Genomic DNA, 27029 nt, shown 5'->3' on the forward strand with positions numbered 1-27029 from the left:
ACTCTTGAAGGTCGATGGATATTGCATATCTTTTTCTACACTGCTTCAATGCTTTTCAACCGTTTTTTTTTTTTTTTTTTTTTTTTTTTTACAACTTTGAGTGTTTTAAGGATTTGCTTCTTTAAAGGCTTTGCTTCCCTCTGAATATTATGACTAGCCTATTGGGTCAGAGGCCAGGAGTCTGCAGAGGACGATTCATTCACCCCAGAGGCAGGTCCTTGCTTTTATCCTGGCCTCAACATGATAGCTCAAACTGCCAGATTTTACGTAGGAGGAAGGAAGACACCGAAGGATGTTCCTAGCTGGCACAGGCTGTACTGAACACAGGTCTCACCCCACCGTGGGCAGGTGGTGGTGGAGTACATCTGTCTGTCTCTGTGTTGGTGGCTGTGATTTGGCAGCTCTGCCGAAGATTTGTGAGATGGAGAAGAAAGTGCAGGGTTGGGGTACGGGGAAAGGGATAAGAAAGAAGATTAGTCACTTGAGTCAGGATAATTTTTCCTGATGTCAAAGCCTCACCCAGGAGAGCTCTCGCTGTTGCCTGCTTTTATCTGGAAAACAATGTGAGCAGTATCTCTCAAAATTAGGTCAGGGCTTGCAGAGGCAGGGGCTTGCCAAGGTGCTAACTGCCTGAATCCTCGGTGGGTTTACACAGCTCTCTGCTCTGACAAATGCCTTCTTTGTCTTCCTGAAAAGCCTGCCTCTTTTCTCCTTCACCCCTTCACTCCCCCCACAAACAACTGAATTTGGAAGGTTAAAAATCACTTCACTTGTCAAGTTGAAAGCTCTCCCTCCCCCATCATGTTGTTTCTCTTCCTGCCCAGGGAAGGCAGCTACTATATGTCACCCTGGGGACTGGAATCATTTTGCAAAGAGCGCAGATCTGCAGTTTTCACAATCGCAGTTGTCATCTTCGGAGCAGCATGTGCCTGTCCACCCTGGGAGAGCCTTATGAAGGGTGTGTCTCAAGCATTTCAGGGGGCTGCAGAACTAGGGGGACAGTCCTGGTGGCTTGGTCTCCTTAGGCTTGTCTTGGCTTAGGTTTCTGTGTGACAACAGCATGATAAAAATTCTGTCCACTGTACCAAAGCAGGAGAAGCAATAGCAGGATAACAGGGCAGCAACAGTCAGTTCTTGTTTGGCTTTCCAGGACAACGTGGCTTTCTCTTATTTTTTGTTCCTGACACTGTTTGCACTGACTAAGATATCATGATGATGAAACACTGTTGAATCTAAAAGATGGGTAGGGCCTCAGAAGGGGTGAGAGGAGGCCTTAGAAGCTAATTATAATCCTCTAGAAGTGTGTGGAAATGGGAACCTGAGCCAGGAAAGTCCTGTGGATTCACTAGATTCTGGGACTGTACCTTATCTATGCTGTGCAAAGGAATAAGAAACCAGAGCTGTCTTGGGAACCAGCAACATCAGATGTTCCCAGGAGCAATGTTTGCAGGTGAGTGAGGTCAGGGAGGGCTACAGAGTTAGGACTCTGAAGTCAGAAAGATGCCTGTTGGTTCTGCCATTCGTATCTGTCAGATATCAGGCTGGTTTCTTAACCATAACCTCCATGATTCAGTTTCTCCATTTGCAAAATCATTAAATAAGATAATATATTGAAAACTCTTAGCACCCAATATGTCTTCAAAATTATGATAATTGTTTTGTATGTTTTGGCAAGAAAATAGAATAATAATGTTATTGGAGTCTCTGGAAAACCGAGGTTTCCAAACCTTTCACCTTAAGTAGATTTTTATAAAATGAGACTTTACATGGAATCTCAACACAGAAAATTGGCATAAATGGGGGACAAGGCAGCAGGTGACAGTGGTTGTAGGCTCCTGGGCACTGCCTGCTCAGCCCCTGCACTGATTGTCTTACCACAGGGGCAGTTTAAGTCTTCATGCTTTTACCACCTTAGACTGAGTAAGAAGATGAATTTGCACAGATTTCTCCCGGCATAATTTCTCCATATCTTTAGCACCGTTTGGTGATGACTTTTAAGCTTTTACATCGTGTACTGATAACCTATCTCTTATGAAAATAAATGAAACTGGCTGGGTGTGGTGGCTCAAGCCTGTGGTCCCAGCATTTTGGGAGGCCAAGGTGTGTGTGTCGCTTGGGGCTGGGAGTTCCAGACCAGCCTGGCCATCGTGGTGGGACCCTGTCTCTACTAGGAATACAGGGGTTGGCTGGGCATGGTGGTGTGCGCCTGTGGTCCCAGCTGCCTGGGAGGCTGAGGCATGAGAGTTGCTTGAACCCAGGAGGCTAGGGTTGTGGTGAGCCAAGATCATGCCACTGCACTCCATCCAGCCTGGGCAATGGAGCAAGACTGAGTCTCAAAAAAAAAAAAAGAAAAGAAAAGAAAAAAAATTTTTTCAGAAAAACAAACAAACAAAAAACAGAAAAAATAAAAGGAACCTTGATTTTCTCTCACACTGTATTATGTTTAATTTTCATTTGTTTATTCCATAAACATGACAGGCTTTTGAACTTTGTATTACCTGTATATTTTATAATGGATCATGCATAATTGCTCAGGAGGATAAAATGAGAATTCTAAATTTAAGAAAAATAAATCTTCATGGAATCTCAAGGCTCTGAGGGGCCTAGTAAGACAATTGCTGGTTTAAAATATTAGAGAAATAGTGGGCCAGTTCCAAAAAGGTAGAGCGCTGATGACATCCAGCCAGTTAACACATTTTAGTAACCAAGCAAACCAACCCAGAAAGGCATGGATCAGGAGAAACCTCCATATGTGGCAAGGCACAGGTCTGAGAGATGAGCGCGGAGGAACCGAAGTCAAAGTGGGACATGCTCTTTAGAAAAGAAGGGCAGTATCATTCCTCTTCTCACCCAGAGTGCGGCTGGGACATGTGGGAACCCAGGGCCTGTAGATGGGTTGGGGGTGAGGTGGAGTAGGGAGATGGAGACAATGACACAGAGACTGTCTGTCCCCAGCTCAAAGAGGACTGTGCTAGCTTGGGAGGGAATGAGACTCAGTTGGCATTTCTGCACATGGGCTGGGTGGACCTGTGCAGCTCTGATTGTGTCCATGTAGAAACCTGTGCTGTGTTCAGTCGCTGCAATGCTTTTGTAGTTCTGCGACTTTTTCCCCTTTTGCCTGCCCTTAGTTTTCAGAGAAATTACAATCAGGCTTTACTACTATCTACTGCAAGAGACAAGAAGGTAATTTGACCAGATCAAGACCATCCAGGCCGGCAGAGTACAATTCATGACCAGTCCACAGAGCTCTTCTCCTGGATCCCACCAGTTTCACACAGAAGATGGCGTTGCCAAAGCCTGGGGCTTACCCCATCCCTTTGTGTCTGTCACAGCTCTCCCATTTCTGGAGGAGTCGAGTTAGCCCCCTCCTCCTCCTTTGAATCTCTTCTCTTTAAGACTCGCAGCTTCAATACCCAAATGCTGCCATGTTTGTAGTGGTAATGCATGGAATAACAAGTAGTTATTGTCATACAAGAAGAATAAGGAAGCTTTTGATGATCTCAAATAATGTGGATATCTAGATCATTTTTTCATGTCAGTGAGTATATCCAGTTTTGAGGAGATGGTTATTTTTATACCTTTTAAGACTTGGTATACTTAATTAACTAGGGAAACTCACAACCCCAACTTCCTAAGCCACTCCTAAAGAAAAAGCACAGATGCAGTGACTGTGCTAAATGCAGTGACTAAAGGCTTTCTGGCCTCCTTATACTTCATCTCAGGGCTGGAGGTGACTCAGATGTACCTTGCTATTTTCATGATCCATTGGTGTCTCAGTAATGAATGTTCACTGCTGCAGTGCCCTCATTTAGCCTAGTAACCTCAGTAAGGTAATATTTGATTTGTGCTAAGTATCTGATTAAACAACATAAAGTATTTAACCTATTGATCTTTTATACTTTGCCAGCCCTACATTGCTGGATATACTTTAATTACTGATGCGGAGAACTTTCCTGAATGGGATTTGCCTCTCGTTAAGACCTTCTCTTTGTCTTTAAGGTGCCATGTCAACAGCTTCTCCTTCTTGTTGCCTCTAGGCTTTTCTTCCACCCACTAGACCCTGCTTGATTCTGCAAGACTGACATTTGGTTAGTCTACTGAAAGTAGAGTCCTTTATGTAACCATGAATCTTACTGCTTATTTTAGAAAGTCAATGACCACATAAACAATCAGACTTGTTACTTTGTCCACCCTGATCTTTGGAGCATGGAAAGTTGTCCAAAGTGACAACCCCATTTTAGGCAGTTGGTCACAGCTATTGGATGGACCTAACCCTTCTATCTCACAAGGAGAAGAGGCCAGTGGGCATCCATCAAGAGAAATCACAGGAAACCATTTAGACTGGTCAATTGATTAGCTAATTGCTCTAGTCTGAACCACTTCTTAGGAAACTACAGAAAATCATACATTTTTCCTCTTGCCTGGAAGGATATAGTCATGAATATTAATAATAATTAGCTGCTTTTCATGCTGTCTTTTCTTCAAGAATCTCAGAATGGTGAGTTTATTTATTTTTTCTCTTATTTTAAAACTAGAGCTACAAAGGCTGAGATAGATTCTCCATTGGCCCTCCCAAAATGAGAGTTGACACCTCATAGGATTAAGAGAATTCAATGAGAAAATTCACGTGGAACACTTACCATAATGCCACTGAGTAAGCACTAAAAAAATAGGAGTTATACTATTAGTTATCATTAGTTGTATCTTCTAAGAAGCCTGTAACTTGTGGGTTGTCCATGAATTTCTGAATAGAGTCAGGCTGGGAGGAAGGCACACTGTTCCAAGTGTGTAGTTACTTTGCCCAGCCCACCTGGTAAAGACTGTCCCACCCTGTGTGCCAACATCCTTTGGTCTGTACTGGCCCATCACACATAGGTCTTGGATAAAAAAGAGTGGTTTGTGGAGGATTAAAGGCCATGAAAAGGCGAACGTTCACCTTCACTCAAGATGCTGCCCGAAGTCAGATCAAAAGCAGAGTCTGAATGGCTCTCTAAACAGCTTCTCAAAGGATGCCTTCCACGGGCTGATGTGCTTGACAACAATGCAAATTCAAGGATCATGTCCCAGCCAACTGAACTGGAATTTCTATGAGTACAGCCTAGGAATTTGCAATTGAATCAAGCTCGTGGGTGATGATTATGTTCAATGAAGTTTGAGAAGCATACTACTAAGTGGTGCCTTTAAAGGCAACTCAAAAACTTGCAGAAAACATCTAAAGAAGGCTGGAGGTGGCCTGGTGCTTACTGTGTAAGAGCATCTGACAAGCTCCACCCTGTAGGTGGCATTCTGGTCTTGAAAAGCATGATAAAAATTTGGGGTTGCTACTAAGCAGGGACAACTGCACAGCCTGTAGAGTGGCTTGGAGACCTACCGATAGCCCTGCTAGGATCTGGGGCAGACAGTGGGCACCAGCCAATGCCAGGGTATGTGAAGGGCAAAGTGGGCCCTTTGGGGTAAGAGAACTGTGAGGCCAGTGGTGCCCATAGGACTATTGAAATAGAGCTCCATGACCTTCTTCATTGCCTCTGCAAATACCCCGGGGAACACTTTTACTCCATTCTGGCTTCCCTGTCACTTGGGATGCAGTTGGGATGCTTACTTTCACTTCCAAAGGATGACACCTCAGAGAATGCAAACTCTAATACACATAAGACACAGACAATCCAAGGAAAACACGATACTGCTGAGACGTATGCACGTGTGCACACTGATGTGCATTGCATCATTGCATTTGTTCCAAAGCCAGTAAAAATGATTTTCAGATAATCTGCTATTTTGGATCGTCTGCACTGCTGCTTGCTTCCATTAGCATGGCTAATTGAGAAACTGACTGTGTGTTTTGGACTGTTTCCAGGAAGGGAACCCATTGCCTGTTTAATACAGGCTCCCTGAGAGAGCCAAGTAAATGGCTGGAAATGTCAGGTTGAATGCCCATTGGAGGAGCAAACTTTTAAGGACGACCTGACCATTCTCAGGCCAGAGAAGCAATCTTGTTCAGCATGTCACATTGATTGCCAAGTCAGTAAACCATAAAACTGTCCCACAGCTAGAGCATGCACTGACTCTGAGAAAGATGAGGCTTGGTTAGTAAAGGATGAAGCCATTCCAAGACCAATAAAAGGTGCAATATGGTTTTCCCTGGGCTGTATATTAACACCATCCTAGAAGCTAGAGGGGATAGAGGCTTGGCAAACAACTGCATTTTGCTTTGACTTTTGCAAAGTGAGGATGAGATAGAGGCCAATGGGGAGATCATCTGAGGCCAGATGAAAGGCTTGGAAAGAGTAAGTCTTTACAGAAACCTAGTCTCTAAAGAAACCACTGATGTTTATGTGTGTTGGCCAGTGTCTTCTGTCATATAACATCTTGGTGAAATATCCCGAATATATCTTAAAACCAAAACATATGAAGAAAAAAGGAAAACAGAAAGCACAATATTGTAACTGCCTTCTGGGTAACCATGTTTTGGATAGTGTCATTTTTTTTATGACATAAGCTCCCAGATGGCACAGACACTGTCTCTCAGGAAAAATAGCAACTAGCAGAGGGTCATGCCTTGTGTGAGTTTCTGATACGTATTGTTTGGTTGTGTGTTGTTTATCACAAAGAGAACAGATACTATTGTCAGACAATCTCACCAGCTGTGTTTTGCAAGAAGAATGAGAGAAGTCCCCTACAACTTCTACAATTCTGTGTTCTGTCCCAAATAATGATGAGAGATGAATCACCTGAGCTGAAGAATGATTGAAGAAGGAGGCACATTGCTCAAGAAGGTCAGAAAGCCTGTGTCTAGGGTTAATCTGTGCTCATGGAGTCCTTTCTATGTGTCGCTAATAGCTAGAGGGTCTGCTGATTTCATTTGTGCCCAGTCAACTCCCTGGGCCCACCCCTGATCAAAACCAGAGGACATAAACTGTGAAGATTTCCAGGATGGGTTTCTGAGGACGGCTGTCTATAGCTTCAGATATGGCACTAGACACAGTAGTGCCCATGACTGGCTGCACGTTAGAATCACCTGGGGGAGCTAGAAAACTATGGATACCCAGACTCCAGCCCCAAATATTCTGATTTAATTGGTCGGGGGTGGGTCCCCAGTATGAAAAATTTAAAAAATCACCTAGGAGATTTTACTTGCAAGCAGGGTTGAGAAAGTCTGAGCTAAAGCCTCTTTAGTGGTATGAAGGAAAACAGGAGGCTCTGACTCAGTTCACAAAGTTGAAGATCAAACCCAGCCTTTGAAACAGCATTGTTCCTCTTTACATTATGCCAGGAAATAAATGACTATGGGAGATGGGGTGTAGGTAAAAAGGAAAGAAGGGAAAGGAGAAAAAAGGAGAGAGCCAACATGCCCATTGAGAGGAGAGGAATAAGATTGATTTTCCCCTAATAGTTTTTATTCAACCAGGGTCTGAAATATGCTCAGTCTACCTCATGAAAAGTGTGTCACCCAGGGCACAGTGGTGTTTCTATCACCAGTCACAGAGGAGTCAGGCAACTGCTGAACTGCAGCATTAGGGACCCATAAAAGGAAAAACGCATTGCTATGACTAACAGCCCATTACCATAACAATTGTAAATGACTTTAGGGAGTCTGCCCATTGACCATCAAAGAAACCAGAAAACGGGGCCAGGCCTCTTGGAGAGCACTAGAGGCTTATGAAAGCTGTGCACTGGGAATCTTAGTGTCTTAGTTCCTTCGTGCTGCTGTCACAGAGTACCTGAGAGTGGGTAACTTATAAATAACAGAAATTTATTTCCTACAGTTCTAGAGGCTGGGAAGTGCAAGATCAAACACTGGCATCTGTTCCGGTGAGAGCCTTTTTGCTGTATCCTCATATGCAGAAGGTGGAAGGCAAGCTAGAATAAGTTAGCCAAACACTGCATGAAGCCCCTTGCATAAGGGCATTAATCCCATTAATAAGGAAGGAGGTCTTATAGCCTAATCACCTCTTAGAGGCCCACCTCTCAATACTGTCACGTTGGCAACACCTGAATTTTGGAGGCAATTAGGTTTCAAAATGAGTTTTGGAGGAGTCAAAAACATTCAAATCCTAGCAGTTGGAGATAGCAAAGCACATTGTGTGATGTGACAAGAAAGTCACATGGGGACAGAAAAAGAAGAAGAGACCCAGTGGGTCACCCCAACTTCAAATGGGTTCTCAGCATTAGCTTTCTAGAGTGTAGGATTTTACTTTTTCCAAAGTCCTTTCTCTCTTTTTTCTTTGCTCCATCTCTCTACTTCTTACTCATGTATTTCTACTCAGAACTGGAGCCAGGAATCCATACTCCCTACCCACTGTCCCTTCTGGCAGAAATACTGTGGAAAAGCAGATGTCAGTAATACTGCCCAGTCTTGGCAAGGGAAGAACCAGCAAGAAGAGTGCAGGGCATCTCCACCCATGGGATTGATGAGCATGGGGCGTGTGGAGTGTGAGAGGCAGGAGGGGGATGTGGGGGAAGTTTTGATATCGTGTCTGGCTTATTTATTTATTTATTTATTTATTTATTTATTTATTTATTTTTATGAGACGGAGTCTCGCTCAGTTGCCCAGGCTGGAGTGCGGTGACACGATCTTGGCTCACTGCAACCTCCGCCTTCTGGGGTCAAGTGATTCTCCTGCCTCAGCCTCCTGAGTAGCTGGGACTACAGGCGCCTGCCACCGTACCTGGCTAATTCTTTGTATATTTATTAGAGATGAGGTTTCACTGTATTAGCCAGAAAGGTCTTGGTGTTCTGACCTCAAGATCCGCTTGCCTCGGCCTCCCAAAGTGCTGGGATTACAATGTCTGGTTTTAACAAGACAAAGCTTTTGACAGTTTATCTCCTACAATTCCTGGTTTTCTCTAAGGTGGTGCTGGTTTCTACTACATAGGGAGAGGGATCCACTTGTCATAATTAAAACATCTCATGGAAGTGTATGCTTCTGTGCTCTCCTGGAAAATGTACAAATAGCTGGGGATGGCAGGTTCCCAGGGAAGTGGCACATGACATGTCAGGGGAGTCTAGCAAGGGGGAGGCACAGTCCCTAGGCCCTTAGATTTGTAGCCTCTGAACCCATTGCATCCTGGAGTGAGTTACAGATTTCATCTGAGCGACAAAAGGAGAGTGAGAGACTTGGAGGCTCCCTTTGGAGCTCTCTGGCAATTCATGATCGCTGAGCAAGAAAGACAGGGAACGAGGAATTAATTTTCACTGAAGTGCCACAGGGCCTGCTCTGACTATAAGCATGGGAGAGCTGCCCCAGTCCTGTAAAGCCCTAGAGTTGGGCTAGCAGGGGAAAGCACAAGGTCTAGAGATTGGAAGGAATTTTCCTGAGAGTGTGTGTGTCTGTGCTTTTGAGCCTGTGGCCCCGGCACAAGGGAAATTAACCAGACTCTGCATGTTGTGGGAATTCTGCATGGCAACCTAATAGAGGCTTAGTTTTTCATTAAAATTTCCATTAATACTGGAGCTGTTTAGAGCAAGTTGAGTGGGAATATCCATAATGCACCTCCCATCCTCTATTACCATTCTGAGGATCAGAGTGAGGTTTCAGGCTTTTGCTGGGGCCATTAGCATTTTTTTTAAACCATCATTATGATCATCATCCCAGCACCTATTATGTAGAGCAGGCAAAGTACAAAGAGGATCACACAGAACCTATCCTTGTCCTACATGACAGGCAGGGCAAGAGTAAGAGAGGAGGCACGCAGGGGCAGAGAATGAAGTCTGGTGAGACCTCACGGACATGGACTTTCCAGTATTGAGAAGCACCTCCCTCCTCCCACCTGCCTACATTAAATGAAACAGCTGTCGTACTGGGCCAGATCAATCTCAGGCGCAGGGAAGGCATGGATTTTCTGCTGGAACTGGGGATACTGAAAGGGATGAAGAAGTTCAGGCCTCACCTCTTGGGATCATTTCTATAGCAGAGCTGCCCAGAGGATCACCACTGTTACCAGCTCCGATGTGTCCTTCCTGCATGCCAAAGCCAGTTCTCTCTTGGAGATGGCCACTGTTGTTCTCTGGGCTATGGGACATGTAGGAAACTGGGGTCCTTGTTTCAGGGTCCTGGGAGGCTGGTTCAATGACGTCTCATAGAGACACTTTCCTTTCTATCCCCGGCTGCAGCCTCATGGCACTACTTCCTCATCTATGAACTTCTTGTGCCCTTAGACAGGGGTGCGCTCCTGCCTCACCCACAGGTAGCTGGAGTTCATTCTACAGTGTCCAGAGTGAAAGCCACCAACCTGTCCCCTCCAGGCAGAATGAACTGTGCTCTTACTCTGCAGCCTTCCACATACTATTCATAACATGAAAATTATTTTGGAGTGCGTTCTTTCACTTCTCACAATGAGCAGACACTCTACTTTATCCAGCTTTTATCCTCTATGCTAAGTGCAGGGCAGATCACATGGTAGTTCCTTATCAATTTTAAAAAAATTGTTGTAGATTTCCTTCCACCTGCCTGAGGTGAGGCTCAACACTGTTACTGATAAAAAAGTCTATATGTAGAAAAACAGAGCCCATTAAAAAGAAAACCCAAACACAGCTAAAAGTCTGGGAATGGTATCTGCAGGATGATGCAGTTGACACATTCTGTTTGTGCCACACATGTGTTTTGTCACTGAGACTGCCAGCTCTGAGGGGAAAAATTCTACTATAAGAATATTTAAACTAAGATTGAGTACTGTGGCTCTTCGCCAGGTATGTGTTTCAGGAGGCATTTCAATGAGAACATGCTGTCATAGTCTGATGTTTGTGTTTCTCCAAAATTCATGTGTTGAAATCCTCACCCCTGAAGTGATACTATTAGGAAGTGGGGCCTTCGGGAGGTGATTAGGGCATGAGGGTGGAACCCTCATGAATGAAATTAGTGCCCTTGTAAAAGAGGCCCCAGAGAGCTGCCCTCTTCCACCATGTGAGGACAGAGAAAGAAGGTGCCGTCTACGAACCAGGAGGCGGGTCCGGCCCAGACATCAGATCTGCCAGCACCTTGATCTTTGACTTCTCCACCTCCAGAATGGTGAGAGATACATTTCTGTTGTTCAGTCTAAGATTGTTTGTTACTACAGCCCAAGTGGACTGAGGCACATGCTGCAGCCCCATTGGTGAAGAGCATAGATTTTGGAAACATGTTATGTGGCCTTGAGGTCTGCCTGCAACACTTAACTGTGTGACCTCGGGAAGGTTTCTTAATCTCTATGTGCATTCATTTTTCACTTATAAAATGGGAATCATAATAGACCCATCACCTTGTGCCATTGTGAGGATGATATGAGGTAAAAATATATACAAAGTAATTTATGCTTACACCATGTCAGTCTAAAGCGTTGTTGCTATTACTGAATCAGAATGCCTGGAACTATGATCTGGACCTTTTTATTCTGAAGGCGCTGCTCGGAGATTCTGATTTGCATCCATGGTTCAGAACCACTTGCCTACTAGACTGTCTGTATCATAGAAGTTGAGGAACCATTAAGCATCACTAAGTATGTACAGCAGGATCTTGGTTCAGCAGGAAGAGTGTGGATTCTTGGAATGCAATTCTCATGTGGCAAGTTATTTCAGGTTTTCTTGTCATCCTCCTCCTTGTATCTATAATGGACAGCCTTGGGCTTTACCTCTTGTCCAGGCACCAGTTCCTCTTTCTGCAGGGATGTGAGTGAGCAAGGAAGTGCTTAAGCACCAGGGAAAGGGGAGAAAGAAAAAGCGGGGGTAATCCACCAACTGTCTAACCAGTTCCTGAAAAATAGAGGGCCAACTACCATTAGAGCTCTTAGAGGATTGCTGAGCCTTCTAAGAGTTTACCAAGAAGGGACAAATCTAATGATAAGAAAGTTATAGCCAAGTTTATTGAACAATAACCCATTTCCTTCACACAGAAACAATGAAGAAACATTTTTTCTCACTTACATGGCGCAAGGAAAACAATATCAGTGATTTGTGCTGCCTAGTTGTCGAGTCTCTTTACCAACTTATCTTATTTTCTTACTGCATGATATGAACACGTAGGGTTAAACACAGATCTCTTTTTCTCTCTGGTGAGGTTTTTGCTTTTCCCATTTTTATTTGTGTTGACTAGGAAGTCTTTCATCAGAAGAATAAAAGACCACGCTTTTGAAGAGCCAGTCCCTGAGTTTCTGTGTTGATCAATCAGCATTGCTGGTACAGGTACATTCATTTTGGGTCTGGGATGGATACAGGTTTGTTGAAAGGTCCCTGGGGAATGAGAGGGCTTAGCCAACAGTCTCAGGGTCAGCATTTCCTAGTCCTACAAGATTCAGATCCCTGATGTGGAGCCAAGGAAAGGCTTGAGTGACTAGGGAGCTTTTTGAACAAGGCACTTTAATTTGCTAAGAACTCTACATCATTTTATACAATTTATTTCAGGGAGAGATATCACTTTAGGTTAAAAAAAACAAAGGAAAAAAAGCTCCAGACTACTCCATGATGGAGGACAAAGCTTCTCAGTAAATAACTTTGAAAGTCAAGAGTTACAGGAAATAAAAAAAGCAAACAATCAGAGAATGTGCCACTAATGAATTCAATCGCAGCCAAAGTCCATTTCCATTCCCTTGAATGCTACACAATTTCCAGTTGCAAATATCTTTCAGAAGTACTGTACACACACAGTTGGATATTGAGTTGCTTGACAAACATTTCTGATCAAAACTACTTGCCTAGAAATGGCTGCTGGAACAACAATAATGTGATTTTAAAACGAGCTGGGCTGTTTGCACATAGGTGTAGTCTAAGAGTTTAATGGAGTTTTGCAGAAGGGAATTGCCTAGAAAATAGTGGGTTTTTAAGGATGAACTTTTGACTCCCAACACGAGATGAAGGGAAGATCGGGGGAGATTAGGGAGAGAAGGGCTGTCTCTTCTGTTTTCTCTGGAGCACCATGGCTATACTAACTTCTACTTTGCTGTGATGGACTCAGCAATCAATTTATTCTACAATCTGTTCACAGACACACTCTCAACTCACGTCGGTTTAGTTGAATAGTTGCCCTACCTGGATTCTGAGACTCTTCTTGCGGCCTCATGTGGGATATTTACAGCTTCCATTTTTGAGAAGTGTGTTCTTAAATTAGTGTGTAGGGGCACTAATTTAAGAACTAAAAAGGCCAGTGACATCTAGGGAAGTGTCTTCACTTTGGGCAGGAGTGGGATGACCCTCTGAATGCTGCACAAAAGGCCGTGGATCTGGCTGATCTGAGGAGGCCGGTGTTTTCTGATCTTGGGACAAAGCAGTTAAAATCCTGGAGCTCTTGCACCCTGGAGAAAAATCCTGTAGCTTCTTTCTCCGGGCCAAGGGGCAAGGCTGTTTGGTCACACTCTTTAGTGATTCACAGCTGGGAATCTTCTGTCTCTGAACAATTGCAGCACCTCATAAGGGGTTGATAGCTGAGCCCCTGTGTCTTAGTCAGTTTGGGCTATAACAAAACACCATAAACTGAGTGGTTTATAAACAACAGTAATTTATTTCTTACAGTTCTAGAGGCTGAAAGATCAAGATCAAGGTGATGGCAGATTTGGTGACTGGTGAGGGTTGGCTTCTTCATAGGCAGTGCCTTCTCTCTGTGTCCTCACATCGTGGAAGGGACAAGGGGCCTTTCTTGGACATCTTCATAAAGGCACTAATCCCATTCATGAACTCCGTTTTCATGACCTAATCACCTCCCAAAGGCCCCACCTCCTAATACCGTGGCCTTGGAGGTGAGAATTTTGGCATGTGAATTTGGGGGAATATAACCATTCAGAATAAAACACCCTGGCTATAGAAGAGAGGCGGCTCTTCCTCTCCCCAGACGGCTTCCCTTTCCCCACAGTCCAATTGGCTGTCTAAGCTCAGAGAGCTGCCCCTGGGGAAGAGGAGCCCTGTCAACTGCACCCGGAATGGTGGCCTTTCCTCCTGTTCTTCCTCATTAGTTTCTTCCCGCTTCTATAGGATGACAGAGAGGCCCCCCTCTCAGTTTTCACTGTGGCTGGGAGCCAGTGGATAGCATGCCATTTGCCGTCTCAAATCTATAAAGAGCTCTTGGCAGCTCTTCCTTCCTTCCTTCCTTCCTTCCTTCCTTCCTTCCTTCCTTCCTTCCTTCCTTTTTTCTTTCTTTCTTTTTTCTTTCTTTCTTTTCTTTCTTTTTCTTCTTTCTTTCTTTCCTTCCTTTCTCAAAAAAGTTCAATTCTCCTAGGTGGCTCACCTGGGCTTTTAATAATGTTTGGCTCCATTTTAAATGCCTAGCTCTGAGTTTGCAGCTAAGAATCTATTCCTACAGGCATTTGGTTATTGCAGGTTTAAGAAAATTTGAACTGTTCCTTTCCTGCCCATTTTGGGGTGCTGTGCACTGAAAGTAAGAGTGTCCAGGATGAGGGAATGCATGTTTCCAGTGACACCTGAAGTTTTATTCACCTGTTAGGGCTTTCCATCCCAATTTTCATCCCTTTTTGACAATTCTTGGTAAAAGCTTTGCTAGTACAGAGCTAATCAAAAGATTTCTGCCTCCCAACTTGTCTGCTCTTTGTTTTGTTTTTGCTTTGGTTTTTTGCTTCTCTGGGATATGGATCTTCAACTTGTTTGTTTTGGCAAAAATTCCCTTTAGTGACTAGTGTTGGAGTTGTTAGACCCATTGAACAAAATGAAAGTAAAAGGGGTCTCTAGATCTGGGATCCTGGCCCTGAGTCAAACTTTCCTTCAGGGTATTTCAAACGTGTGCAAGGTCTTCCTCCTTCCCTGAGACACTTGCCTCTCCTTTAGTTCTCAGGTCTTGGATCATGTCCTCTAGAAAACTTTTTCCTATTTAACCCCATGTATTTTTAACCCATGAACGTATTCCCCAATCTTTCCATATCTTTAGTTAATTCTTGTAATATCTATGTATTTAATGGCTTAATTGTGGGCGGTTAGATTTTTAACTCCTGGCTCGGACTAATACATCTTTTCCAGTGCACGGCTACAGATCTCAGTAGCACACATGGAACACTTGCTAACTGTGGTTGACTCCTGAGCTTCATTGTGGGCTTTTCTCTCTTCTCCATTTACATTTTTCTCCCAAGGTATTGCATGAAATTCCAAGGCTTTAAATACCATTGAGATACAGATGACTTTTTAAATTATAAATCCAGTCTTGACCTATCCCTTGGGCTAAAGATTTGTAGATTCAATTGTCTTCCTAAATCTTTTTTTGGAGGTCTAATAGTTACCGAAAACTGTAACATGTCCAAAACAGACTTGTAGGCCCCACCCTGCATATCTGTCTCTCTCTGTCTTCATGTCAGTTCACTGCAGAACCATCCACCCTGTTGCTCAAGCTCATGCTTCAGTCTCCCCTGACTCTTCCCATTCCTCCTTCCAGCACATTCCACACACCAGCATGTCCTGTTGGCTCTTGTTTCAAGATACACCCAGAATCTGTTCACTTCTCTGCACTGCCACCATTTCAATCCAAACCTTCATCAACTCTTGCCTGGGCTTCTGTATTAGTCTCCCCAGCTGGTCTCCCTGCCTCTCTTCTTGCCGCCTAAAATCCATGCCCCACATGGCAGGCATAATGATTTAAAAAAATCAGCATTTGACAAAATCTAATGCCTGTTCATAATAAAAACTATCAAATAACTAGGAATAGAAGAGAACTTCATTAACTTAATATAAAGAATATAAGAAAAACCTAGAGTTAACATCATACTTAATGGTAAGAGACTGAATGCTTTTGTCCTAAGATTGGAACAAGGTGAGAAAGTCTGCTCTCACCATTCCTATTGAACCCTGTACTGGATGGAAGTCCTAGCTTAGCGCAATAAGACAAGTAAAAGAAATAAAAGGTGTAGAGACTTGGAAGGAAGAAATAAAACTGTCTTTATGCTCAGGTAACATAATTATCTATGTAAAAAACCCAAAGAAGCTACAAGAAAACTTTAATAAGTCAATACAGCAAGATTGTATGATACAAGGTGAATAAATAGAAGTTAATTTTTTCAATAGAAAGTCAGAATCATGGTAAGCTGCCTACATTGCCCCACCCTTGGAGGCTACATTTTAGCTTTTACTGTATGGAATGAAGAAAGATAAATACAAACTTGTGTCTTTAACGAAGAGAAAATTAACTGCTTTCCTCTACACCAACAATAATGGTCCGACTAAAAAATGGGCAAAAGTTCTGAACGGACACTTCACCAAAGAAGATATGCAGATGGCAAAGAAACATATCAAAAGATGCTCCATATCCTTTGTCATTAGAGAAATGCAAATTAAAATTACAACATACCTCTACACACCTCTTAGAATGGCTAAAATCCAGAAAAGCTGACGATACTGGCAAGTATATAGAGCAACAGGAGCTCTCATTCATTGCTGTTGGGAATGCAAAGTGGGACAGCCACTTTGGAAAATAGTTTGAGAGTTTCTTACAATGCTAAACATAATTTTACCACATGATCAAGTAATTGCACTCCTAGGTATTTACCCAGCTGATTTGAAAACTTATGTGCACATCAAAACCTTCAAGAGAAGGTTTATAGTATCTTGACTTGCAATCATCAAAACTGGAAGCAACCAAGATGTTCTCCAGTAGGTGAATGGATTAATAAACTTGGGATTTTTAAATAAACAATTAAGCCACAATTAATAGCATGCCCTGTGCATAATCACAGAGAAAAACGAGAAAGGCCCAAACCCATTAGGTCAAACATGCTGAGTGCTGTGGAATAGCAAAAATCTATTACTGAAGACTTGAACAGTAGCTCGAAACATAAAAGGTCAGATCATTGGCTCAGCTGGACTTGATTATATGAGACTAGCGTGTAGATAAAGGCCCTAGTGTTGGGAAGATATGTTTAAGAGATAAATGAAACCAGCAGGACAGGGTGGTGCTGACATCACTTTACTGCACATAAAGTTGTTATAAATCCATACAGTGGGATACTATTGGGCAATAAAAAGAAATGAGCTATCAGGCCACAACACGGATGAATCTTAGATACATATTGCTAAGTGAAAGAAGCCAGTCTGAAAAAAAACATTGTATGATTCCATTTAGATGACACTCGAAAAGGCAAAACTATAGAAAAAGAGCAGTAGTTGCCAGGGGTGTGGGCACAAGGAGAGGGTTGAATAGATGAAGCACAGGGGATGTTTTTAAGGCCGTGAAACTATTCTGTACAATACTGTAATGGTGGTGGGGTATAATAAAAAAATATATATTGGGTCTTTGTCCTCGGTTCCCAGCATGGAGCTGGGAGGATACAAAGAATAATACCAACAGCTCTAAGAGTATATAGGGAATTTGCTATCTAGTCAGATACCTGTTAGAGTCTCTTTTCTTCTATGTCCAATGAGTTCCTACTTTACTTGTTAAGGACCTAAACTAACAATCTAGTTAATTAACCAACTAATTCCCTCACTGGTATTTGAATTGGTGTTTCCATTGCTTTGCGTTAACCTTTTCTTAAGTTTCAAAATTTCTTAAGCCAGTTTTCAGTAATCCGCCCTCCATCAAATTGTAGAAAGTAGCATAACAAATAGGCTTGAGTTTCCTCATCTCCTGGCCCTCCTCTATCTCTGGGGAAAATATTAAAGACAGAAATGGTCCCCCGGTGTAGAGCTGGAGCCAGGAAGGAAGAATACAGTTCAGGGCTAGGATAACCAAATGAAAGGTAGAGCTGGGTGATGGGCAAATTGTTCGTATTCTGCGAGTTCAGACAGCCACACCTGCAAAGACACAGGAACGCAGATGATCAGACAAACCAAGTTGAAAGAAATGAGGCCACACTTGGCTCAGAAGGGCGGAGAGGTTGGTGGGTCAGTGAGAGAATTGTGCTGCTTGTTCAGAATCTGAGCCGGTCCCATCTGTTATCTGGTCAGGACAGGTGGCTTGCAGGCACAGTTTGGGCTCAGGCAGGTGGCACCAAGAGGAAAATTTATGGATAGACCTTTAACTCTGGTCATTTTGGAGCCCAACAGCTCTGGAAATTGGATCCAGATGGATAGTATTTTGATAGCTTCTCCTAACCAAGGAATTTATGCTGATTTTCAGGGCCCAAGGGGAAGGAGGGAGCACCTAAAGGCAAGGAATTCATAATTGCTTCTTGCCATGTTTCCAAAATTCATCTGTGTTTTCACTCACCGCCACAGTCAGGGCTGGCACAGGGACTGGGGAATTAAAAATAAATGGGGGCTCAGGGCCTCACTCATCACACATGCGTCTTCCATGGGATGTCCTGGAGCAGAACAGGGAGGAGTGTGGGGAATAGTCTCCTAATCAAGGAAAAAGTCTAGGTTGGGTCTGTAAGATCTTCCTCCACTGAGAAATGTATTAATCCTTGCCCTGCTCATAGAAGCATTGAAAGAAGCTCTAAACACCGGGACAGATTTTCCTCCCTCCTCATTTGGGTTTTTCTGTGAGTTAAACTCCTGGAAGGGTGAAGGGTTCTCCCTCTGTATGGAGCTCAGTACAGGCCAGGAAGGCCCATCTATGTGAAGACTTCTCTGAAAATGAAGCTACTTCTGGTCATAGCTCTGCTGCTAACTGTGTAATGTGGGTAACCTCTTAACTGCCTGTGGGCCATGGTGTCTTCACAGGACATTTGCATGAGAGCCGGAGGACGACCAGAACCCGTTCAAGCTCTTATCTTCAATGCTCTTAGAATCTCCATTGGAAACCATTTGGCTCTGCTGGAATGTTACAAAAAGAAGGCAAGGGCGATTCTTCTTTTCTCATGAATGTTTTGGGAATTCTGTTGCTTGGAAAAGACTTCAAAGACTATATCTTCTGCCTCTCTGTGAGATTTGTCTCCAATTTATGTCACAAGGAGATGGGATTTTGAAGGCATACCAGGTGATCTCCATCCAGGTTTTCATAGCTTTTGCAAGCACTTACTGAACACCTGCTATGTGCCAGACCTTGTTCTCATAAGTCCTGATTTCATACTAAGACATCCAGACAAAGAGGTAGCATAAACAAAGGGCTTGAACCAGTAAAGATGATCAACAGGATGAAGAATACTGTTGTTCAGTCCCCAGTCAGATAGAGCATTCAACAACAGCCTGCCCAGCTACTCTCAGAATCCTGACACTGTGGCCCAGTGCCCATCTCCCTTCCTAATTCCAAGCAAGAAATCCTCCCCAGTACTGACATTCACCAACAGCCCTTGCACTGCTTGGGGACCTACAAAAGGAGATTCTTTTCCTTTCTTTTCCAAATTTCATGACAAGGACATTTGGAGGAGTTAGTGGAGAAGGATGGCAGGGGTTTTGAGTTGTCATCTTTTCTTAGGGGCTAAGAATTTTAAATTCTACTTAATTGCTGGTCACAAGCAATGGATTCTAAGAATCTGATGCGTTTACCCTGCACACTCCCACCAGTCTATCAGCCTGGGTCAGCCATAAAAACACATTACTGGTGTCTGTGCCATTTGGATGGCTGGAGGAGATGGCATAGTGAGTTTTATTTTTACCTGAAGAGTGGGGAGCCAGCTGACATAGTGCACCTCGTGTTAACCAATAAGTACCTGATGGGATCTGCCTCACGTCAAGAGGAGGAAGGGGCTCTTGACTCTCTCTACTGGGCCACATCCCGGTTCAGGGTTCGTGGAAGGCCTTCACCTTGGAGCTTACTGCCTGCCAGCCCCCACTCTTAGGGCCTCTTAGATGCTGGGAAGAATGATGTCAGCACCACCCCTTCCTGCTGGTTTCATTTATCTCTTAAACATACCATCCTGGCATTGGAGCCTTTACACGCTAGTCTCATATAATCAAGTCCAACAGAGGCAATGATCTGACCTTCTATGTTTCCAGCTACTATTTATATCTTTAGAAATGGTTTTCTACATTCCACAGCACTCAGCATGTTTAACCTAATGGGCTTTCCTCTGTGATTATGCACCAGGCATGTTATTAATTATGGCTCAATTTTATATTTTAAAAACCCACAACTTTGGACTGAGGTTACAATGAACAACATTTAGCATTGGCTTACCTCTGCTTTCACATGGGGCTGAGAGATGGAGTCAGGTAGTAGGGAGTGAAGTTTGCTATGATAGGATTGAAACCTGCAGGTAGCAGTATTAGATAATTTTTCTCTAGCTGGGGATCTGGGGGTGGTGGAGACCAAGAGGTCAATCACCTGCATGCAATGTGGGGGCATCCCCACATTGTGCCTACTGTCTTTGCCACTCCCAAGAACAAAGAGCCTGCTTGCTGGATAACTGGGAACCAACCATGGTGGAAGTAGGGAGTAAAAAGGATGAACTAACAGGGTCAGCTCATGAAAGGTTTTGTAAGTCAAGCATAGGAATTTGAACTTTATTTTGTAGGCAACGGGAAGTCATTTGAAGCAGGGAAATGATGACTTCAGCAGCTGTATGGGTAATGGATTAATGAGGAGAGACTGGAAGCTTGGAGACCACTTAGGAGGCCACAGCAGTAATCCAAGCAGAGAAGAGGAAGCTGTTTAATAGGCAGAACTGAATGAACGTGTTGACTGAAAGATAGAAGGAGAGGGAGGTGTTGATGATTCCATGCTTTTGGTTTGAGAAACTGGATGGATGATGATGTTAACACCCAGAATAAGAAATCCAGTAGGAGGGAGAAGTTTGAGAAAGGTCCAGTTGGGGACATACTGAATTTCGAATGGTTTGGGTACATTCAGGTGTTTCATTGTTTGGCCATGTAGGTCTAGAGCTCTGGAGAGAGACTTCATTAGAGATTACAAGCAGGGGTGTCATCAGCATCAACTGCTAGTAAATATCATGGGCAAAGATGAAATCAGCTCGGAAAGAAAGCACAGAACCATCATGAGGGACTCTCAGGGCGAGGCTGAGGCAGAGAAGCTTTTGGAGGGCAGAGACTGAGAAGATGCTTTCATAGCCTGGAGTGAAGACTGTCCCCATCCATCCTATCTCAGTTCAGGCTCGAACTCTCTCCTACCCTGGGGCCTCTCTAGTTCCCCGGGGCCACTGGGCTGGCTCTGCAGATGGCCACACTGAGGCTACTGTTTGACCAGTGCTTCTCAGACTTGCACCTGCAGATGTATTGTTTCGCTTTGTTTGAGCTGGAGGGAGATGCCGAGAGTCCTTTAAAGAACCTCCCATAGCAGACTGTGAATACGTATTCTGAGGGACCTTTGAGTTCTCAAGTTCAGGAAACTCAGTCATGGCCCTGGACTCTCCTTGCCTGGACTTGAGGTAACTGTCTTGGCTTCCCTAGGCCAAAGATGCATCTGGGCCCCATGTGTGACCCAGGGTTTCCCATGGCAGCATGTGGTGCTGTTTTAACTATTGCAACTTTTCATTTTTATTTAGAGCTGATCTTTTTTTTTTTCTTTTGAGGCAGAGTCTCCCTCTGTCATCTGGGCTGGTATACAGTGGCTCAACCATATGTAACTGCAGCCTCTATCTCCCAGGCTCAAGCAGTCATCCTGCCTCAGCCTCCCAAGTAGCTGGGACTACAGGCATGCACTACCACACCATGCTAATTTTTAATTTTTTTTTTTGTAGAGACAGGGTCTTGCTATGTTGCCAGGGCTGATCTTGAACTCCTGAGCTCAAGTGATCCTCTCGCCTTGGCCTCTCAAAAATTTTTTTTAAACAGCTGTGTTAAGATATAGTTCACATATGCCCCATTTAAAGTATACAATTCAGTGATTTTTAATCCATTCACAGATATGCACAACCACTACCACAGACCATTTTAGAACATTTTTTTTTTGTCACCCCAAAGAAATGCTATACTTTTAGCTGTCCCCTTAGCCTCAGCCTCTCCCTCCCCATCATCCTGGGTTTTAGGCAACCACTAGTTTACTTTCTGGTTAATGGATTAATGAGGAGAGGCTATAGATTTCCCTATTTTGGACATTTCATATAAATGGAACCATAGATTGCGCTTTCTACTGTAACTTTTTTAGGATTTCACGTTCTCATCTAATAACTGAATCTTCATTCTGGAGAAAGGATGTTGGTGTAGTCTAGGTGCTTTTCTATCTATTATCTCCTCTAATTCTCACCACCTCTTTGGAAAGCTAGGCTTATCAACCCCATTTTACAGTTGAGAGAGCTGTGGTTCAGAGGTTAAATGACTTGTCAGAGGCCGCAGAGACAGTAAGTGAAGCACGCCGAACAGGGAGGGGCACCCAGCTCTGTCTGGCTGCAAACATTCACTGAGCTGCTGCAGTGCTAAGTGCTGAAGTGGGGCTGGGGTGGGGGGCGTGAAGACAAAAGATCCACCAACAGCTTGCCTGAGGGAGTCCTCCCAGAATGAGTCCGGGGAGCCCCTGGACCAAAGCAGGATAGAGCTAATTCCAGGAACAACCGCACATTTGCCCACTGGTTGGAGTGAACCTTCCCCTTTTACTGCATCTCCACCAGGCAGAGGAAGCGATAGTGGCCTGAGCCCTCAGATACCTGCTGCCCTGGGAATGTGCCCAATCAGATGATTATGGCTGTTGTCACCACCAAGCCCTGTCTTGTCATCAGCCTCAGTGTCAAGCCCTGGCACCCAGAGACACACCCCATCCCCAGGCTCCAGCTTCATGGAGCTTCAGAATCGGGCCCTGTTACATCCACTGCAGGGAACTTATCATCTCATTATAAAGGATAAGGCATATTTTTTCAATATGGTTATATGCGGTAATGAAGCATGCAGAAAACCACACAAGATAGATGGCAGCTTTCACTAGTGAAGCTGAAAACTTGGTTAACTTAATAGTCTATTTATTACACTCACTCTCTGAGCTTGCAGCACCTGATTAATATCTCCCATCTTCTCCCTTGCTATACAATTAAAACTAGTAATATGTGATTGCACATGCTGACTCCAGCACAGATGGGTGTGTGGAGTTGCAGGCCGAGATAAGATGTGGAGAAGGGGCCAGGCGCAGTGGCTCGTGCCTGTAATCCCAGCACTTTGGGAGGCTGAGGTGGGTGGATCACGAGGTCAGCAGATTGCGACCATCCTGGCTAACACGGTGAAACCCTGTCTCTACTAAAAATACAAAAAAGTAGCTGGGCTTGGTGGCGGGCGCCTGTAGTCCCAGCTACTCGGGAGGCTGAGGCAGGAGAATGGGCGCTACTCAGGAGGCTGAGGCAGGAGAATGGCGCGAACCCAGGAGGCAGAGCTTGCAGTGCGCTGAGATCGCACCAGTGCACTCCAGCCTGGGCAACGGAGCAAGACTGTCTCAAAAAAAAATGATGGTGGAGTCAGATCCCTTGCAGGTTTAATAAGAACTGCTGCTAAGGGAGTGATCTTAGAGAATTAATTACACTTGAGGAGAAAAGGACCCTTTGTCCACTGCCCAGTCTCACCCATTGCCATGGCTTCTGGCAGGAGAGTGGTGAAGCCTGCACAGAGAGATGATATCAGTGGAGGTGGCCACATGGCCTTTAATCAGCAAAAGGAAAGATGGCTGGGCTTTGCCTCATTTGCTTGGATGAGAATGTTTGAGGTTGAATTCGATTATAATGATGTAACTACTCAAAAGCCACTCCCAACTTCCTGCTCCCCTGCCCACCTGCTCCTGAAGAGCTGAGCATTTGGTCAAGTTCTGACAAATGAGATGTAAAGAGAACTCTGCTAAGCGGTTTCTGGGAAAGATGCTTTGCTTTTTGACAAAATGGCAAGGCACACCATGAGAACCTGCTGGTGCTGCCCTCTGCCCCTTCTTCCTGAATGTGGATGTGATGCCTGAGTTTGGGCTGCCATCTTGTGAGCATGAGGATGAAAACATAACATGCCATGGATGGTGGAGAATCACCAGGGAGAGCCTGGGTTCATGACTCCATCACCCAGCTGGCAGCCCAACCCTGGGGCCACCTACTTCTGGACCTTTTGTTAAGCAAACAATATATAGCCTTATGGTTTAAGCCACAGATAGCAGGGCATTATGTTCCTTGAAGCTGAGAAACGTCCCTACATAATCTAAATGATTCCATTTATTGAGCAGCATGTGCGTGTCCTTTGCTAAGTGCTTCGTGTTTGTTTTGAAGCTTCAAAACATGTTCCCTTTAAAGGAGCTACTATGACCTTTATTTTATAAGGGAGGACACGAGTTTAAGTATGTAAGGTCACACACCTATCACTGGAAATAGCAAGCTAAGATTTGAATCCAAGTCTTTCTGACTAGAGAGTTATTACTATTAATCATAATATTGTGACTTTGAAGACAGTTCACCTCAACAACGAACTCTAGAATGAGTGTTACTTAAAGTCTGGTTGACATAATAGTACTCAGTATAAATCATGAACTTTTTCCACATGACCCACTAAAATAAGGTGAAATTCAGCCTTATTGATGATTGGAAATTGCGTGTTTTTACCTCCCTCAACCCACTACAAATAGCCCGGGCTGAAATTAGTTAAGCTAACCTAACTTGCCCCAGTCAATTGGATGACCAAAAAGTGAAGTATATGTGAAGGGAAAAGGTCCCAGAGAGAGAATTTGAGTTAAAAGACCACCACTCTGAGCCTGTGTGCAGCGCATCTCACAACTTTTGAGTATAAAGCAGGAAGCCTCTCCTTCCGTGGCATTTGAAGACTTGGAGCAAGGTTAACATGGCTTTGAAACCTGGGCCTGGTTCTCCCAGAAACACTTCTGTTGCTTCTTCTCATTAAAGAAAACAATCCAAGTGTAAAATTGTTCTCTGAGATGATTTTCTCAAAACATGTGTGAACTACTTGAGACTATTCTAATTCCTGGAGGTGCGTAGTCAGTGCTGACCATATAACAGATGCTCAGTAAAGATTGGTTGCCTTCATGAGTAGTGAGGGCAATAGAAAAAAAAAAAGATCTCTTAATGAATATAATTCATCCTCCCAGCCTCAGTGAAAAGGCAAAAACTAGGCTGCTTTCTTGGAAACGTGCCAGCTAATGGTACTTAGCATCCAAGGGACCACTTATTGATCCACTCCCATTAGCCCAATGCTCATCAACTCTTCTACTGGAGATATATATATATATATATAGCCAGCAGCCAGCAGAGGGACTCGGCCACATGCTGATTCTCTCTCCCCTCCCAGCCCGTCAGACCGTTATTCAGCAGGAGGTAGAAGAGTCTTCTCCTCCCTCGTACGCCCTCTAGGGCAGGAACTATCTAGAGAGGGGAAAAAAGTCAGAATAAACATATGCAAGGGCTGGGGTTTAAACATCCCAGGAAGATTAACTTATCTGGAGTAATTGCCTTAACTAGGGGATTTTTAATGCTTTTCGAAGTTTTTTAGAGGAAGAAAAATATGCAGAATGAGTCTTATAGCAGCCAACAGAGGAGACACTTAGAGGCAAAAAAAAAAAAAAAAAAAAAAAAAAGGTATCAGCCGTAAGAAGCCCATAGCTAGGAAATTTTAAGGCACTGATTCTAGGGGATTTAATAAGAATGTAATTTGTATAATTAACCATTCATCAATGTCAATTTCATTAAATGAATGCCAGAAATATTACCTTCAGCAGCACGACCTAACAGGATTGGAATATATTATATGAAAAATGAACACTTAGTGGTTTCCCCCACTGCTCTGTCTGTCACAGCAAGATTTGCAAGGCTCAGAAATAATTTAAAGGGTAGTAAATGAAACCGGCTAAGGCAAATGTGTGCATTTTGGTAACTAACCTCTGTCATGATGTATGAGAGTTCATGTCAAAACGTTTTCCTGCAGCAATGACTTAAGGGACTTGTAGCTCTCTCCCAGGTGGCAAAATGTGAGAAATAATGCCAGGAGCTTCCCAAAGGTCCCCCTTGTCACCTGCCTGGATACAGCTTACTCTTTCCCTAGATAGGCTGCCTAGGGTCTAAGACCAAAAGCAATGGGTTTTTGTGTCCAGAATTTGTAGACCTTCCCTTCACACCTCCAGGGTAGCCTTACATCCAATCACTTGCCTACCTGTCCAGGAAAAGTGATGATTGATGTGCGGGAGAGAGAAATCATTCTGAGTTTTATTTATGTTATTGCCTACAGTCATCAGGGGAGCATGAAGCTTGAGGTGGGTGGGCTGATGAAATATTTGTAAATAGGACTTATTTCTAGGGTTGCTCATGAGGGAGGCAGTTTATGGGGATTTATGCATTTCAGTTCATCATAGGAAAAGTGGAGGACTTGGAGGGGTGGGCTGTAATAACCTGTCCATGTGTGTGCGCCTGGGAATGTATATACAGACACACACACACACACACACACACACACACACACACACACACACCAGATCAAGCCCGCACTGGAGGTCAGTGCTTGAGATTTGCAAATTATTGTCACTGGAGTTGGCCTGGTGCCTTGTGTATAGTAGGTGATCAATAAATATTTGTTTAATTGAATTTCTCTTACTGTTAATTCCACTCCCATTCTCTTCTGTTTCAGGGTTCTATGAGGCTGATAATATTGGATCAGTATTCCTGAGGAATCTCCCTTTCAGAATCCTAGGTCCTAAAGGACAAGGAATACTTTGCAAAAAAATCAAATGTACATTTAGGAAGATGAAATCATGTAACAGAAAGATTTTTTAGAATTCTTCAGCAACAGATTTTACACACAATTCAGAAGGAAGAAAGAACAGATGAGTTTGGGAATCAGGAGACCAGATGTCAAGACTGGACCACACCTTTATATTCATTTCCAGATTTAAAGTTCTATGTTGTATTTTATTTGATGCAAAGCAGTGAAATATTCCTCCCTCCCGTAAACACTGAAAAGGTCATATTTAGGACCTAGGTGAAGGAAGAGCGGGCATGACAGAGCTGCTGTGGAGTGTGTACACAAATTCTGTGTACTAGGTCTGTGGGCTCTGCAGGACTCGAAATCAATTGCTGAAACACTTCTTAAACGTGTTTCTTCCTATGCATTCTCCTATGCATAGTCACCCTCTCTTCCTTTTAGGTTAGCCTGGGTGACACTGAGCATGTAACTTATCCTCTCTGAAGCACAGTTTCCTCATCTGCAAAATGAGGACGATAATCTCCTCCTCCCAGGGTTGCTGGGAGAACGAAGTGAGATGAACCTGGTGGTACCGAGTAGGTGTGCAATCAGTATTTGTTTTTCCCTCCCACTCCTTTACCAGGCCTTTCTTCCTCCT

At 43.8% G+C, this 27029-nt stretch overlaps 1 long non-coding RNA gene across 1 annotated transcript; it reads left to right on the forward strand.

Annotated features, from left to right (window-relative positions):
• The first annotated feature begins 1363 nt into the window (after positions 1-1363).
• On the forward strand, positions 1364-26637 carry LOC111540320. The gene is made up of 2 exons (XR_002730945.1): positions 1364-1450; positions 26318-26637. It is a non-coding gene; the product is annotated as an uncharacterized LOC111540320 (long non-coding RNA).
• Positions 26638-27029: the final 392 nt, after the last annotated feature.

The sequence above is a fragment of the Piliocolobus tephrosceles genome, chromosome 13 (assembly GCF_002776525.5).
Source record: "Piliocolobus tephrosceles isolate RC106 chromosome 13, ASM277652v3, whole genome shotgun sequence".
NCBI classification, from domain to species: domain Eukaryota; kingdom Metazoa; phylum Chordata; class Mammalia; order Primates; family Cercopithecidae; genus Piliocolobus; species Piliocolobus tephrosceles.